Source organism: Sapajus apella, unplaced genomic scaffold, assembly GCF_009761245.1.
Source record: "Sapajus apella isolate SASKATOON/1434 unplaced genomic scaffold, GSC_monkey_1.0 scaffold28, whole genome shotgun sequence".
Classification (NCBI taxonomy): domain Eukaryota; kingdom Metazoa; phylum Chordata; class Mammalia; order Primates; family Cebidae; genus Sapajus; species Sapajus apella.
In genome coordinates this window covers 6,999,182-7,017,326 of record NW_022436968.1, presented here as the reverse complement: position 1 = coordinate 7,017,326, position 18,145 = coordinate 6,999,182, and the positions used below count along the sequence as shown (strand labels likewise).

General features: G+C 33.8%; 1 protein-coding gene across 28 annotated transcripts in view; it reads left to right on the top strand.

Moving 5' to 3' along the window:
* Positions 1-18,145, top strand: part of GULP1 (GULP PTB domain containing engulfment adaptor 1) — a 287,119-nt gene that overhangs the window by 54,365 nt on the left and 214,609 nt on the right. For 15 of the 28 annotated variants that reach the window (XM_032292676.1, XM_032292706.1, XM_032292699.1 and 12 more), the window contains one exon: positions 13,849-13,982. The exons of 11 other annotated variants lie outside the window; for them this stretch is intronic. The gene's annotated coding sequence lies outside the window, so the exon portion shown is untranslated. Of the gene's footprint in view, positions 1-13,848; positions 13,983-14,269; positions 14,360-18,145 lie in introns of those variants that run through there. 2 more of the 28 variants (XM_032292683.1, XM_032292685.1) reach the window with 2 other exon arrangements.

The following is an 18,145-nucleotide window of genomic DNA, read 5'->3' as shown; positions in this document are numbered from 1 at the left end:
TATTTTTATGGAGAGTCATGATTTAATAGACCTATCTAGATAAATCACAGAGTGGAACTTCCTTTTAACCTTGACACCAAAACCAGAAATAATTCCTGTCTTATAGGCTCTAGTCCTAAGCAGTATTTTATCAGGATTTTATTAAAATGATGTAGCTTAACCCAGGGTAGGGTTAAATCCATGTAATGATCAGTTGTGTTATAATGGGATGGTTGGCTTGAGCCCAAAAAGAACTTTACAAGGCATTGCAGAAATCTCCAGGTTAAAGGGATCTCCTGATGAGTCAAGTAATGCCTCCTAATGCTTATTACAGTAGTCGTTCAGTGGCTTCTAGATTTAAGTGTAAACAAATTTTTAATGAAGTCTAGTAACAGAGACTTTAAGAAAATAAACAAGGAAAGGTTTTTAGAATTGTTTACAACAGTAATCTTCTTACATGGTGAATATTTGATAAATCATAGTACAAAAATTGTTTTACTTTTAGAGAGTGCATTGTTCTTTACAGCTGATAAAGCACTGCAATAAGCATCGTTGCTCTCCATCACAGCATTGCTGATCCATAGGCAGAGGAGGTATTGTTATTATTTTATCACAAATAAGAAGATTGGGACTCAGAAAAATTGGTAACAATAGCTGACATGTTGAGGGCTTTTATATCAGGCATAGTGTTAAGAAATTTACTCTATGCTGTAGAAGTTATTATTAACTGGATTTTGTGGTTGAGAAAATTGAGACGAGGTTAAGTAACTAATTCAAGTGTATGTGACTGGCAAGTAACAGAGCCATAGCACAAACCTGGGAAGACAGACCCAACAGCACTCTGAGCTCCTAATTGTAACGCTGTACTGCGTTTTTAGGGTCTTCACACATGAGTAGTTGTTGTTTTTCCTTCTTCTGTGGGTCTTACAACTTCTAATAAAAATAAACTGTCAGGAACAATGCATTTATTATGTAACACAGTTATCTAAATATTCTCCAAAAAGTTCAAAAAAATCAGTGGACTAACTTAATGTAGTCATGCTTTTAATTGGCACAGGTGTAGTTTCAGCTTCTAGTCAGTGACTATTTCAAAGCATTTTCTTTTTTTTGAGACAGGGTCTTGCTCTGTCCCCAAGGCTAGAGTTCAGTAGTGTGATCATGGCTCACTGTAACCTTGACTTCCCAGCCTCCAGCAATCTTCTCACCTCAGCCTCTCGAGTAACTATGACTAAAGGTACATGCCACCATGCCCAGCTAATTTCTTTTTCCATTTTTTGTAGAGATACATTTCGCCATGTTGCCCAGGCTATTCTAGAATTCCTGATCTCAAGCAGTCCGCCCACTTGGGCCCCTCAAAGTGCTGGGATTCCAGGCATGAACCACCATGCCTGGCCTCAAAGCATTTTTGTTTTTTTGTTTTAATTGAACAATTGATAGTCATTATCCACTGACATGAATTATGGAACGTACTATCAACTGGAGCCAGCTTATGTTTATTTTCCTATGAAAATATTCTGGATGCCAAAGAAATAAAATTCAATGTGGAAGCAATTTATTGTGAAACTTTTGGAAAACTCATGAATTTATAAAGCAATTGAAAAACTTGTTATTCAAAATACTTCTTTTAATAAAACTGTTAATTGATATAATAGGAGAGATATTAATATTACATAATTTCTCTGATACTATTTTAAAATATAAGAGAAATGCTAAACACGTTGAATAATAATCTGCTTTTAATAGATTCAGTGTCAGACCCAGAATATCAGGAAGTTATTGGCCATACTTGTAACTATTAACTGAAGCATTGGCCTCTTAACTGCCTTTAGCAACTAACAGGCTCCACTGAAACATGTCATCCATCCAGTAATTGCTGGAGTATGATATGAATCTTGCCTCATGATCTGAATGTAGTATGTTGCTGATATTACTCAGTGTTCATGTAGATTAAACATATATTTATGAAAACACCAATTACAGTCCCATAAGGATAGGTATAAGGAGGAAGTTTTAGATAAAAGCATAGTCTTGAATTTGATTTCTAGCTATGTATCAGAAACAAACAAGCAGAATATCAGAATACTGAAAGGTAAAAATGAAGAGTTACAAGATTTTATTTTGAAATAATTATAATTCCATAAGAGTTTCAAAAATACAAGAGAAGTCCCATATACTCGTCACCCTGCTTCTCCACTGGTAACATCTTACCTGACAATAGTACTACTGTGGGACTTGAGCACCTGTGGATTTTGGGATCTGTAGGGGGTCCTGGAATCAGTCCCTCTCTGACACCAAAAGATGACTGTACTTTATCTTCTATCAGTAAATGATCTAAAGCAACAGTTGCCTAAGTATGAACCAATTTTGCAAACATTGAAAAGTAATACCTTTTCTCAATAGTAGATGGAAATTATTGAAACTTCTGACATATCAAAAAGTGAATATTAAAATCCATTTCAAAAAGAAAACTCATTCACATTTCATCTTAAAAAAACAAACTCTCAATGGGTCAAAGTTTTGATAGTTTTTTAAATTTTCACAATTCAAACAATGTCTCTACAAATGCATTATTTTAATGTATCATTTTCTGTTTATGCATTATCAGTTGACAGACATTTGGGTTGTTTCCACTTTTTGTCTATTCTGAAATATGCTGCCCTGAACATTTGTATACAAGTTTTATATGGACATAATTTCTCTTGGGTATAAACCTTGGAGTGGAATTACTGGGTCATATGGTAACTCTATGTTTAATATTTTGAGGGCTTGTCAAACTGTTTCCCAAGTGGCTGCAGTATTTTACAATCCCATCAACAATATATGAGGGTTCCAATTTCTCCTCATGCTTGCCAATACTTGTTAATGTGTTGTAATTTTAGCCATCCTAGTGAGTGTGTAGTGGCATCTCTTTGTGGCTTTGATTTGCATTTCTCTGATGAATAATGATATTAGGTATCTTTTCAAGTGCTTATTAATTTTCTGTATATCTTCTTTAGACAAACGTGTACTCAGAGCTTTTGCTCAGTTTTTAATTGTCTTTTTATTGTTGAGTTGTTCTCTGTCAGATATATGATTTGCAAATATTTTCTGCCATTCTCTGGATTGTCTTCACTTTCTTGATGTTGTCCCGTGAAACATAAAACATTTACATTTTAATGAAAACATTCGATGATGTATATATTTTTCTTTTATTGTTTTTCTCTTTGGTTTCTTTTTTTTTTTCTTTTGAGATGGATAAGAAATAACCTAACAAACCATAAGTTATTGGTCAACTGGGTTTCATAAAGGGAGGTTTCTTCAAGTGGTCAGGAAGCCAAGGAAGAAAAAGAAATACATATGGTAGCCTAACTTGTTAATTAAGTCTTTAAAAGCACTTTACACATATCTTTCTTTCTTTCTTTTTTTTTTTTCTTTTTTTGAGACACAGTCTCACACTGTCACCCAGGCTGGAATGCAGTGGCACAATCTTGGCTCACTGCAACCTCCGCCTCCTGGGTTCAAGTGATTCTCCTGCCTCTGCCTCCTGAGTAGCTGGGACTACAGACATATGCCACCAAACCTGACTAATTTTTTTTTTTTTGTATTTTTTAGTAGAAATGGGATTTCACCATATTAGACAGGCTGGTCTCAAACTCCTGACTCGTGGTCTGCCTACCTCGGCCTCCCAAAGTGCTGGAATTACAAGTGTGAGCCACCGTGCCTGGCCTGTTTGGTTTCATATGTGGGAAACTATTGCCTAAATCAAAGTCATGAAAATTATGGCTATGTTTTCTTCTAAGACTTTTACAGTTTTAACTGTTTCATTCAGGTCTATAAACTATTGTCAATGAAATTTTGTGTATAATATGACATAGGGGGTCCAACTTCAGTATTTTACATGTGGATACCCAGTTGTACCAGCACCATTTGTTCAAAAGACTTATTTCCCCAATGATTTGTCTTGGCACTTTTGCAAAAAATCAATTGAATATAAATATAAGGATTTATTTCTGGATTTTCAATTCTGCTTCATTTATGTATAGGTCTAGATTTATGCTAGGACTACACTGTCTTAATTACTTTAGCTTTGTAGTAGATTTTAAAATTGGGGAGTGAGTGTCTATTCCATTTTTTTTTTTAGTATTATTTTGTCCACTCTGGGTTCCTTGTATTTCTATATGAATTTTGGGATCAGCTTATTAGTTTCTTCAAGAAAGGCATTTTTAAATAAGGATTTGCATTATATCTGTATATTAAGTTGGAGAATATTGCCATTTTAACAATATTAAGTCTCCAGTGTATAAACCTGGGATATCTTTACCAGATCTTCTTTAATTTCTTTTAACAATATATTTTTAATTTTTAGTGTACACATTTTGCACTTTTTGGTTATATTTATTTTACATAGTTTCTTCTTCATGTTATTAATTTTATTTTCAAATGGTTCACTGCCTATGTGTAGAAATATAGCCGATTTTTATATATAAAATATATAAACAAGTTGTATATAATATATATAAACAAGTTCATTTTACTGAACTTATTTATTAGTTGTCATAGGTTTCTTTATTGTTTTTACTGGAATGTCTATATATGGGATCTTGTTATCTGTGAATAGAGATAGTTATAGTTCACCCTTTTCAATGTTGATGGCTTTTATTTTTTTTCTTAACTAAATTTGAAGATTTGAATTTTACAGCATAACAAGTTTAATTGTAACAAATTTTTGAAAAACATGATTATATTTATTTGGGCATCTGTTCTAACACATAGTTTCTGTACAACAGTAGATGAACCTGGAGAATAAATCATTCTCATTTTGTAACACAGATGTCAGCAAATATTTATTGAATGCAACATTATTTCCAGCATTGTACAGTTCAGAAAGAAAATGGGCTTTGTCTACAAACTTAATTTCATAGAGAAGCTGGAACATGCTTGAAATAGCTCCAAGGAAAATATAGTACTGAATACAAATTTAGTGAATATTGATGAAACTAATATGATGTTTCACACTAACGTAAGTACTAGGACTATGGAAAAGGCAGAAAATAGCCTTATTATTTTAAAAAATGGTTGGAATTTGACAATTAGCTCTTAGATAAATAAATCAGAGGATGAAATATAGTTTGAATAGGACTTAAAAAGACTAATTAGAAGTATTTTATGATTAGGCAGATATAAAGTGGAAAGTTTAATTTTAATGAAACTAGAAAAGAAGGATAAGGAGGAGAGAACTTTTGAGGGGCAAAAAAATAAGACTTGATGAAAGATTGATTATGGCAGAATGAAGGAAAGCAAAAGATAAAAAATATGAGAGGAGGTCCTATGAATTGTCCAACATCTGAAAGCTATGAGTGATAGAACTAGGACTTAAAATATACCCTTCTGACTCCAAACCCTATGTTTATACCATGCTACATTTCAGAAGTAACTGTGAGGGGTAGTAGGCTTTAATACATCCTCCCAAATTTCAAATCGCATACCATTAATCCAACTAATGTTCCTAAGTAGGAAAAATGTTAAATTTTTCACTGAAGTGCTTCTTATAGCACAGTAATATAAACTCTTGCTTCATGTGTTCTAGAGGTTATAGACAAGGATGCTCATAAATAGAAATACATTTTTAAAATATAAATATATTTTAATATATTTATATTAAAAATTTACATTAATGTATTCCAGTCTACATTAATGTATTCGAATATGAAACTTGTACATTCATTAGCTTTTTGAGATCATGTTACATCAATTTGAACATCGAAATGTAATCATACTGCAGGAGCAAATTATGCTCTTCTTTAATCATTTAATGTGAGAATTCCTGTACATACTTCATGTGTTAATTTCCTCATTTATTCAGTAAATATTTGCTTCATATTTACTCCATTCCAAGCCCCGTTAGGAGAAATTATGGCTTTGTTAAGCAAAGAAGGCAGCTTGCTTCTTATACTAAGTATGTTTCTCTTAACTATCCCGTTTTTTTTCTCTGACACTTTTCCCTGCTTGCCAGAGAAAATCTGAGTTTGCACTCAGGTTCTGGAGCCCTGTCAAATTAGCTCTCTTTTTACTTCCAGATGTGAACCAATTTGAATGATAAATTGCATCATCATCTGTAATGGTTAATTTTATGTGTCAACTTGACTAGGGCATGGTGTGCCTCTACATTTGGTCAAATGTTATTCTGGATGTGCCTGTGAAGGTGTGAGAATTCAGATTGATATTTGAATTGAATAAAGCAGATTGCCCTTTCTTATGTGGGTGGGTCTCATCTAATCAACTGGGGATGTGAATATAACAAAAAGGTTGAGTGACATGGAATTTCTTCTGCCTGACTGCATGAGCTGGAACATTGGTCTTTTCTGGCCTTCAATAACAAGAACTTTCAAAACTGTACAAATACATGGGATTTAACACATGCTACTGCATGACCAATAGATTAATGAGAAAATTAAGAAAGGAATTAAAATATTTCTGGAAACAAATGAAAATAGAAATACAACATACCAAAACCTGTGGGATATAATAAGAGTATTAAGAGGAATGTTTATAGCAATAAGCGTCTACATCCAAAAAGTAGAAAGATTTCAAAGGACCTAATGGTGCAACTCAAGGAACTAGAAAAGCAAGAACAAACCAAACCCAAAATTAGAAAGAAGGAATAAAGATCAGCAGAAATTAAGAGAATTGAGACTAAAAAATAAAAAAAAATCAATGAAATGGAAAGTTGATTTTCTTAAAGACAAATAAAATCAATAAACCATTAGCTAGACTAAGGAAAAAAAGGATAGAATTCCAAATTAAATAAAATCAAAAATGAAAACGGACACATTACAACTGATATCACACAAATACAAAGAATTATTAGAGACTATTATGAACAACCATATGCGAACAAATTGGAAAACCTAGAGGAAATAAATAAATCCCTGGGCACATAGAATCTATTAAGACTGAACTAAAAAGAAATAGAAAACTTGAACAGACTAATAATGAATAATGTGATTAAAACCATAATAAAAAGTATCCCAACAAAGAAAATTTGTAGGTTTCACTGCTGAATTCTGTCAAACTTGTAAAGAATAACTAATACTAATTCTTCTCAAACTTAAAAAAATTGAAGAGGGGAAAATTCTCCCTATTTCCGTGAGACCAGTCTTATCCTCATATCAATATCTGACAAAGATCCAACAAAAAAGAAAGCAATAGCAAAAACAGCTTATAAAATAATAGCAAACCAGTATTTTTGAATCAAATTCAACAGCAAATAAAAAAGATTATATATGATTATCAAGTGGAAATTAACCTGGGATGCATAATGGTTCAGTATAATCAAATCAATATACATCATACATATCAACAGAATGAAAGACAAAAACCATGTGATCATTTCAATGGACACAGAAAAAGCACTTGATAAAATTCAGCTCGATAGAATATCAGCACTTGATAAAATATCACATCTCTTCGTGATAAAAACTCTCAACAAATTATGTATAGAAGGAACATACCTCAACATGATAAAAGCCATGTATGACAAACCCACAGGCATATATAACATATCGAATGTAGACAAGCTGAATTATTTTACCCTAAGTACTAGAAGACAAAGATGTCCATTATCATCACTTTTATTCGACATAGTACTGAAAGTCCTAGCAAGAGCAATAAGGCAAGAGAAGGAGAAAAGGGGCATCCAAATTGGAAAGAAGTAAGTGAAATTGTTTCTGTTTGCTGATGACATGTTCTTATACAGAGAAAAATATAAAATCTCCACCAAAAAACTCTTAGAATTGATCAAAAAATTCAGCAAAGTTACAGATTGTGAAATCAGCATTGGAAAAATCAGTATTGTTTCTATACACCAACAAAGAACTAGCTGAAGAAGAAATTTTGGAAAGCAATCCCATTTACAACAGCTACAAAATAATACCTAGGCATAAATTTAACCAAGAAGGTGAAATATCTCTCCAAGGAAAACTACAAAACATTGATGAGAGAAATTGAAGAGGACACACACACACAAATGGAAAGGCATCCATATTTATGGATTATCACAATTAATATTGTTAAAATGACCATGCTACCCAAAATTATCTACAGATTCAATGCAGTTTTTTTCAAAATACCAATGTCATACATCACAGAAGTAGAAAAAAATTCTAAAATTCTTATGAAACTACAATAGACCCCAAATAGTGAAACAATCCTAAGCAAAAAGAACAGTCAGAGGTGTCAAACTTCAAAATATACTATTAAGGACTAATGACTGAAATATACTATGAAGTGGTGGTAACCCAAATAGCATGATACTGGCTTAAAAATTGACGCATAGACTAATGGAACAGAATAGAGAACCCATAGGTAAATCCATGTATTTACAGACAACTGATTTTCAGCAGATGTACCAAGAATATTTATTATAGAAGTGAAAGTTTCTTCAATAAATCATGCTGGGAAAACAGGATATCCATATGCATAAAAATAAAACTGGACCCCTATTTTTCACCATGTACAAAGACCAACTCAAAATGGACTAATGACATACATAAGATCTGAAAGTATCAAAGAAAACATAGGGGAAACACTTTAGGATATTGGTCTGGGCAAAGATTTTATGAACATACCTCAAAACCAAAGGCAACCAAAACAAAAATAGACAAATGGGATTATATCAAACTAAAAGACTTCTGTACAACAAAGGAAACCATCAACAAAGTTAAGAGACAACCTACAGAATGAAGAAAATATTTGCAAATCATTCATCCAATAAGGGATTAATATCTAGAATATATTATAAACTCAACAACTTATAAACAAATAATCCATTTTTAAAATGGGCAGATGATTTGAATAGACATTTCTCAAAAGAAGATATACAAATTGGAACTAAGTATATGAGAAAATGCTCTACATCACGAGTCATCAGGATAGTGCAAATCAAAAGTATGATGTCATTTCACCACAGCTAGAATTATTATTATTAAAAAGACAAAAATAAAAAATACTAGTGAGGATGTGAGGGAGTGGGTACTTTTATACTCCTTTGGTGGGAGGATAAATTAGTACAGATATTATAGAAAACAGTCTAGAGGTTCCTCAAAAAACTAAAAATAGAATTACCATATGAGCCGGCAATCTCACTATTGGGTATATCTAAAGGAAAGAAGATTAGTATATTAAAGAGAGATTTGCACTCCCATGTTTATTGCAGCACTAACCAAGATATGTCCATTAACAATAGCCAAGATATGGAATCAATCTCAGTGTATATAAACAGATGAATGGATAACGAAAATTTGGTATATATGTACAATACAACATGCTGCCATGAAGAAAAAATGAAATCCTGGCTGGGCATGGTGGCTCACACCTGTAATTCCAGAACTTTGGGAGGCTGAGGCAGGTGGATCCACTTGAGGTCAGGAGTTCAAGACCAGCCTGACCAACATGGCAAAACCCTGTCTCTATTTAAAAAATTACAAAAGTTAGTTGTACATGGTGGTTCACGCCTGTAGTCACAGCTACTCAGGTGGGTGAGGCACAAGAATTGCTTGAACCTGGGATGCAAAGGTTTCAGTGAGCTGAGATCGCTCCATTGCACTGCAGCCTGGAGCAGTGCAATGGGTGACAGAGCGAGATTCCATCTCAAAACAACAACAGCAAAAATCTTGTCAGTGAAATAAGCCAGGCAAAGGAAGATAAACACTACATGTTTTCACTTATACCTGGAAGCTAAAACAGTTTTTTTATAGGAGTAGAGAGTAGATTAGTGGTTACTAGGGACTAGGAAGGGTAGAGGAAATGGGATAGGGAGTGGTTGGTTCATAAATATAAAGTTTACAGTTAGGTAGAAGAAAAAAGTTCTGTTGTTTTTTGGCACTGTGGGGTGACTATAGCTAACCACAATTTATTGTGTTATTTTCAAATAGGTAGAAAAGAGGATATTGAATGTTACCAATACTGAGTTGATAAACATTTGAGGTGATGGATATGCTAATTAACATGATCATTACACATAGTATACATGTATTGAAATAGCACACTGTATCCTATAAATATGTACAATTATGCATCAGTTAAAAACTGAGAGATATAAAGGACTAATTTTTCAAGAGACATACTTAGCGAGGTTGGAATAAGATTTGCACAGTATAAGATTTAAGACTGCCTAATTCTTGGACAGTATTTTATATGAAGAAAATTAAATAAAAATCAGCTTGCTTCAAATACAATTCAGTTTGAAAACATCTGTTGTAATAGTCATTAGTTTAATTAAAGGTATGAACATTGGACATCCATTTCTAATGAGTGAATATTAAGTAACTGACACATTAAAAAATAAGTAATCAGTCCAGCATCTTAATTATGTGGCTGAAATGGACTCAACTATATTCTTTTGGTATACAAATTCTTTTCATTTTGGGAAAAAAACAAAAAATCTCTTTTGATTTTCAAATGCTAACATAATTATGATAAGACAGTTATAATGAAGCATTGGAAGCTTTAACAAGTGTAATTTTTTCACAGATAAATTTAGTATTTTAAGTTGGATTTGTATAATAAACATACAGCATCTTTAGATATGTGGTTCAAGGTATCTGTAAGCTGATATGCCTCCTTTCTGTTCTCATTTCATTATTTTTTAACATTAAGTTATTCTTTCAAAAGATATTTATCAAGCTACACTTATATGCCAGGCATTGTACCAACTTTTGGAGATGCAGTGATGAGCAAAGCAGATGCAGTCACTGATAATTATTTAAACTCCGGAGCTTAAATAATGCTATTTATGCTGTAATAGATAAACAGGGCTGTGATTGTATTTTACAGTTCTTAAAATGACAGTAAAATAACTGACTTATCCTACTACCAACAAACTTAAATATCTATCTAGCTAAGCCAAACTTTTGGAAAGCTTTTCTCTGCTAGCATGATATTGAATGTATTTCCTGTTGGCATATGCTTCATGATTCTACAACATGCAAAATCAAAGCCTTTCATTAGATTGTGATCAAGTTAGTCTTATGGGAAAATTTGCCTCAGTTTATTGTTTTGAATGTAAGGTGGCTTTATAGTTAGCTATAAATATAACAGCAAGATGAATTTTATTAAAAATTATGTTGATGTGCTCTTAGCTATAGCTTTTCTGAGGAGAAGGGAGGTGACAGACCCCAAATAACTGATTGCTCATTTTTTCTTATCATGATTTTGGAAGGAAAAGACTTTGCTTTTCCATGTGACATTAGTAATATTGTAGGACTTAGAAAACTGAACTGAAAATGAGATGCTGCTTATGCACTGGTTAACTTTAGGAATTGTGCAAAAAGATATATTAGAGCTATTCCACAGAGAGTAATCAGTGAATAAATAAACTAGGAAAAAAATGGGGATTAGCTAAATGTAGAGACTTTCAGTGTTTGTTTTGTGATTGTTCTGTATTTATCAAGCCTTGTTGATTTTTTGTGATGTTAAGTGAACTGGAGAATTTTGTTTTCCCATTGACAAGATGCTCTGCTGCCTCTTGATCTCTGGTTCTCTTTGATTGAGATCCTGTAGTTTCTTGCTGGTTTACTTTGATGATTCTATCTACTTCATTCTTAGATTCTCTGGTTATGATCTTATAAGCAGTGTCATTCATGACTAAAACAAATGTATTCTGGACAAAATAGGCTTTACTTTTATTCTGAACTGCTAATAATTTTCAAGCATAAAAATCTTCAATCACAATGCCAAAAGTCTATAGCTACCTACTGTAGCTTTTAAACAATCTCTATTATACACCATAGGCAACTCAATGTTTTCTTCTAACAATAAATTTCAAGCAGTCAAAATTTCCTCGACTAGCCGAAAACTACCAGTATTTCGAGTTTTTTAAAAGCGCTTTTTCTGGCATCAAATCTTGGATGCATCAAATCATAGAAAGCCCTTTGGCAGTAAGAGCTGCTTCCACCTGTGGAATCTTTATTATGATCTCTTAAGAGGAAGATTGATTTAATTATCAATGTTGACAAAGTAAGTGGTGAAGCTTTTGTTTTTAGTTTGGTCATGGTGTGCACAATGTCTGAGCCCTGTAGCCTTGAAAGTGCTCTTGTCTGTCAAGACAGCCCTGGAGAAGATTAAGTGGATACCATTTGGCTGCTGTTTTTGGAAAGACAGCAAGGCATGAGATGCTTACTTGAATGCAGAGCAATAAAATACAAACTGCCTTTTAGAAATTTTATTGTGAAGTTTATATTTCATTTTATTACCTGATTTTAAGAATTGAAAAGTAAATAGCCCAAATACCAGTTTTGATTTTAATATATAATAAATAGTTTAGTTACCATACAATTGAAGGGTATTATCATTCAACACAATCATGAAATATAGTTTCTCTTTCAGGTTCATCATGGCATGAACCTGAAAACTTAATTATTTTCCCCAATAAATTAGTAATTTAAAGCTCTTTGCCTTTCTAAAATGTCACTGCATTGCATAATATTGCAGGGATGACAATTAAAGATAGCTTGACCAGGAGGTATTAAATGCTAAATGTTAGGTGAAGCATGTAAAAGATGTTCTGCTTTGTAAAAATATTTGATAGGGAGTCGCTGTCTTTATTTATGTCAATCATTTATTCTTCTGTTCTGTCCTACGCTTCTTTTTATCTAGTCATTTTCAAGAAACACTGATGCCTGCTTCTGATCTCTAACTATTTAAATTAGACTCTCTGAGCATGAAAACGTGCTAGGCCAAGGTCTAGGAAAAAAAATCCTAAGGAAGGAATGACTCTCGCTTGTATGAGGCACAGCAAGAAGATTTATGTGAATGGAATGGATGGGGCGGGGTCAGGGGTGGGAGAGAAGAGAGAGAGAAAGAAAGAGAAAGAGAAAGAGAGAACAAGGGCCAGTTTATGTAAGACCTATTTGTCTATAAGTGTTGGCAGAAACAATGAAATGATTTTTGTGCTTGGAAATGATGTGATATAATTTGCATAAAAAGATCATTGAGACTTTATCATTACAGAAAAAATACGGAGGACATCCTTGGAAATAGCACATTTGATGTTTGTTGTGATTTGTCAGGTGTTCACACCTAAGCCAAATTGAGGTAATTCTGTTTGTCAGATTAATTGTATGAGAAGAAAAATGTGTTGGGGGAAATTGACACTTCTCTATTCAGCTTTTAGGGACCTGTTTTAGAAAGCAACTTAATGCCTACCATGCCTTTGATGTTTATGGTGATAATTATCCTGTTCTAATGGAGATGAAGCACACTTCTTTTACAAAAATATATATGTCATTTATATTCAATAATTTTTTTTTCTTAATTCAAAGGGATTTTGAACAAAATCTAGTTTCCATCATGATTGCCTTCCTTTCCAAATTTAATTCTATTTCCTTCTTATTGACAAAATTTTCTTTGTAAATACTGAGATTTATTGTTGCTCAATTTCAAAAAGTAAGAATTATTTCAAGGCATCTTTATGACCCTGGTTTAAGGTGCTCATGACTACTTGCATGTCATGTACTCCTACATTTCAGTCACGAGCTCAGTTGTAACAATTGACTCATTTTCTGGAAATAAAATTGTTAATGGTGAAACTATATCTCATCATTTTTCTGAGAGCATTACAAACAAAACTCTGGAAATATTCCATGTAAAAGTGTTTCCTTGTGAGATTAAATAAGGAATTATGTTACATTCTGCTTTTGGAGCTTTAAAATAAACATTAATGCATTAAAAATATGAGAAATACCATTATAAAATTGTTTAAATATATTTAGTCCTATGGAACCATTTTGTGTGTGTGTATAAAACACCTCATACGTTTCATAGAACTAGTGTTTCTCAGAACTCTTTTTGGAAATGTTTTTCTACATATATAACTCATTTTTATTTCTGCAGGTGATATTATTGATGATGCCTTGCTCACCTGCACATGTTTATAAGCAAAACAAAACAGTGGAAGACTTATGATTCTTTTTGACACTGAACAGATGTGAAGTTTATTCTCTTATTAGTGCCTGCAGGATGTACAGGTAAACCTGTTAAAGGTTTGTTGCTTATTCTTCTAAAGTCTTAAATTTAAGTTTACAAGTAACCCCAGCTTTTTCACAAATGAATAACTATGTTCCTCTTAGCCATATGCCAAGATATTAGATGTATATGTTTCTTTAACAAGCCTCTGAATGTTAATGGGTGTAGATCCTTTCCATTTTTTCACCCGTTACCTGACTTAGAAGGCTGATGGAGCATGCTGGCCAAGAGAGTAAAACATTGTTTGATCCTTTCAATGCACACATTGGCTTTCCTACCAAACGTGTAACAACAGAAACATTTGGAGATCTACCACATCTTACTTCTAACCAGTGAAGGAGAACAGAATGTAGAAAAGAAAAAAGATGCTTAATAGGAGGTTGGTTCTAATTTTTTAAAAAAGAAAAAAATATGAATTGTAAAGAAAGGTAGATGAAGTAGCTAAGTGACTGGAAATACTTCCTGCAGTTAATTTCCTTGGAGTTATGAAAATATTAAGATTTGAAAAATGACAACTTTCTCAATTTTTATTATCTTTTAAATTAACATAATTGTCTGCTTTTTCTTCTAGAAAACACTTGTGCTTTTCAAGTGTATTTGTAAGAATTTAAAGTCATAATATCTTTGGTAACTTTGAGGGTTCATTTTTACACCTTTGAATAATTATAGTATATCTCTGTGTGTGATGTTTTCAGTCTATAGATGATAACTTGGTGTGCCTGTGGACTTGTAGATGCTTTGCAATAATTCGTAGCCCTTAGAGTCCAGTGGATTGGCACTATCAAAAGCAACGGTTATGCATCAGGAAGTAGTTGACTAGAGTATAGTTTAGGTATTTGCAGGGACCTTATTATGGAGGAGTGTAAAATTTATCCTGAAAATTCCAAGGAAGCATTGCAGGATGGTAGATAGGTGGGTGGCAGAATCAAGATTTGCAGTTATGAGCTGTCAGTGCCAGACAGCAGAGCAAAGTCTGGGGAAAACAGTGTAGGAATGGAGAGTTAGTCCAATTTTAAAGGCAACGGATTATTAGCCTCTGATACTAATAGAAAGGAAGAAGGTATATATTTCAATGCTCTTTTAAGTATCAGGTCAGAGCAAAAGTAATTGTGGTTTTCATCATAGTACGTAAGATTTGATGACAGGATGTAGAGTTGAAAGGAAGAAATACTGTATAACTTGAAGAACTGACATTTGCAAGGTAAGAAATTTGAAAGAGGAGCAGCATTAGCAGTCATGAAGATAAGGGCTTATTTGGATGTATCTAATTTGTGGCAGCTTTAAGAGCTAACTGGTGGCAGTAATCTCTGCTGATCATACTTCATGTGCTTGTGTGTTACATCAGATTTTATAGATTATGTTCTATTAAACTTATTAGACCTAACATTACAGGTTTTTAAAAGGTATATTAATATCTTCAGTTTACATGCAGTACACTTAATGCGTGTTATTGCTAATTCATCTATCATCTATCTTATTTAGAACTTGCTGACCTCCCTCTGTGCTTCTCAGAATTATTTGTGATAGGTAAATAATTAAATTTTTGTGGATTTCGATTTGATCATCTTGCTCAAGCAATAGGCATCCTTTTTGCAAATAAGTGCCTGCAAATCCCTGGGAAATCCCTTTTGGCTTTCCATGTGGGTGTTTGCATTTCTATTACATGGAGGATCCCTGAAAGCACTTGTTGATCCTCAGAGTTATTGGGTTACTTATAGGTGAAAGGATGTCTGTGGAGAGAATTCACAGTGGAAAGTGAGGATTTCAAATTCCATAAAATAATGGAATTTAAACTCACGGTAGTGGGTTCTCAGCCTTCCCATCTAGGTACTAATAAGGCCCAACTAATTTGGAACATCCTGTCTTAAGGGAAATAAGAAGAGGGAGCTATAAGGTAGACCATAACCTCAAAGGAGAGCAGCTATGGAGCATTATCACTTTGTCTTTCCCCCTGATTCTTTTTTTCTTTCTCTAGGGAGGGAGATGCTAGTCATGTATTCCATGGTTTGTGGTTTTCTGCAAAGAGGGGAGATTAGAATCTCATTCTGAATGTCATTCATAATTTTTGTTGATATGCTACAGTTTAGATCATGTGATATGTATATGTGTATTTATACATATATCATATATACATATATGACCCACGTATCTTTGTATACACAGACACACACAGACACACACACACACACACACACACACACACACACACACACACACATATTTGAGTCAATTTATTTTAACATCCACCACTGGAGTGGTTGAATAATATTTGAAGGACTTTATTCAGTAATCTAAGTCCCAGAGGCAGCTGGGGCAAAATTTCAAATTGCTGTTTACATCTGTACCAGTGGGCTAATTAGCACAAAATGTATTAGTAATAGTGTTTTCCAGATGAAACAAGTGGTGTTCATTATATGCAGCTGGCTAGAAATATTGTTTGGAAACCTCTGCCTTGCCAGCTGTGTGCTGATATAGCAATACACATGGTCCTATACTGCAGCTCTGCCATTTCCTTAATGGAAAATCTGTCTTGGGATCTTTTACTGGATTGACTGGGAAGGTTAATCTTGTAGGGGATGCAATTTTATTTATCTCGGAGATCACCATTCATATAAGGGGCTTTTGTAGTGATAGATCGGGGACTTCGCAGAGCTTACTGGAACAGTATATATGACTGTTTTAGTGCCTGATGGCTAATAAATATTTGCTTATGAGGCAGAATTTTGTTTGTGCCTTATTTTGTTGTGAAATATACCTGGTTGTCAGGTTGGTTATGAGGAAGCATAAAATTCTTGAATGCTACCAGTATTATTAGAAGGAACCTGATAATTGTTGATTGAACATTGGTTTGGGTCTTGTTGCAAGTTTTCTGGGAAGGAATGTCTAAGGGTCACCGGACTTTGGAAAGAATGAATTAAGAGAGGGTAGGGTATCAAGAAAGGCACGATAAAGATAGTCCAGGCCTGATTTGTAAGCAGACTCTAGTTGGCCCTGCAGGAATCTGCTTCCTATGTTATGAGACGTAGTGATTGCCCAAAGAGGTGAGACAAAGGAAGCAGCACTGCTCTTGGAATCTCTAAGGTCAGAAGACCATGAAGTGGACAGTATGGTACATGGGCACTTGAAGACCATGAATGTGCTGCAGAAAAGATGCCATCTGTGCAGACCTAGAGAGAGCAAGTGGCCAGAACATTAGTAGGTTAATATCATACCAATGCCAGGACCAGATCAAATGATGATGGGAACAACATGTCCAGCAGGGAAATACATGATCAAGACCAGCTATCTAACTTTTCTGCTCAGCTGAAGGACATTCCTCAGGTTATCCAACTTTCTGTGACACCTCCAGCAGCCAGAGCAGGCCAACCAGGAAAAGACAGCATAGGAGAAGGGGGAATGGAGGCAAAAGAAGGGCCTGTAAAGGAGGAAAGGCAACTCTGAGTTAGAAATTTTGTGCTGAACAGTGACTGAGATTTGAAAAAGAAAACAAAAAGCCCCCAAACACCCCATGAAAACAGAAAACAAGGAACGGTTTACATGGCAAAACTACTGGACTAAGAATACCAGAAAGGCTGAATTATTTTCCCTGGACAGATTGAGGTTTATGAAGTTCATGACGTTATGTGCAATTCAAGAGAAAAAAATAAGCTTCATGTCACATGTGTTAAGTGTACATATTTCTGTGTTAACTCCCCAGTATGCATCTATTGCATCTGAACTAGCCCTCTTTTCTTTCTCCCTCACCATTTGATTCATTTGCATATCTCTCTGTCTACAGTTACATGGGTGTTTTGTATTTTAACTTGTAGGGCATTTTTCAATTTCTTAAATCCTTGCATCTTCCACTCAAGAAAATGTGGCGTATGCTCCTTAACTTATATTTTGATATAACATTTCAGATACTTTCTCTATGTTGGGCAATAGATATAAGCGCACATATTTTTATTTGTTGTAATAACAAATGGATGTTTTTACCTTTATGTGTAGTTAAATTTTTGTTTATATGGGCAGATAAATAGGACACAAATTCCTTGAGGGCAGAAAATCTGTCTTGTTCATTGTTGTGTCACTACCATACAGCCATATCTCTGACATTCAATAAGTATTGTTTAAATGAATACATTTCGGTTACTGGAATAATGTCCCACTGTTTATAGTTTTTCTC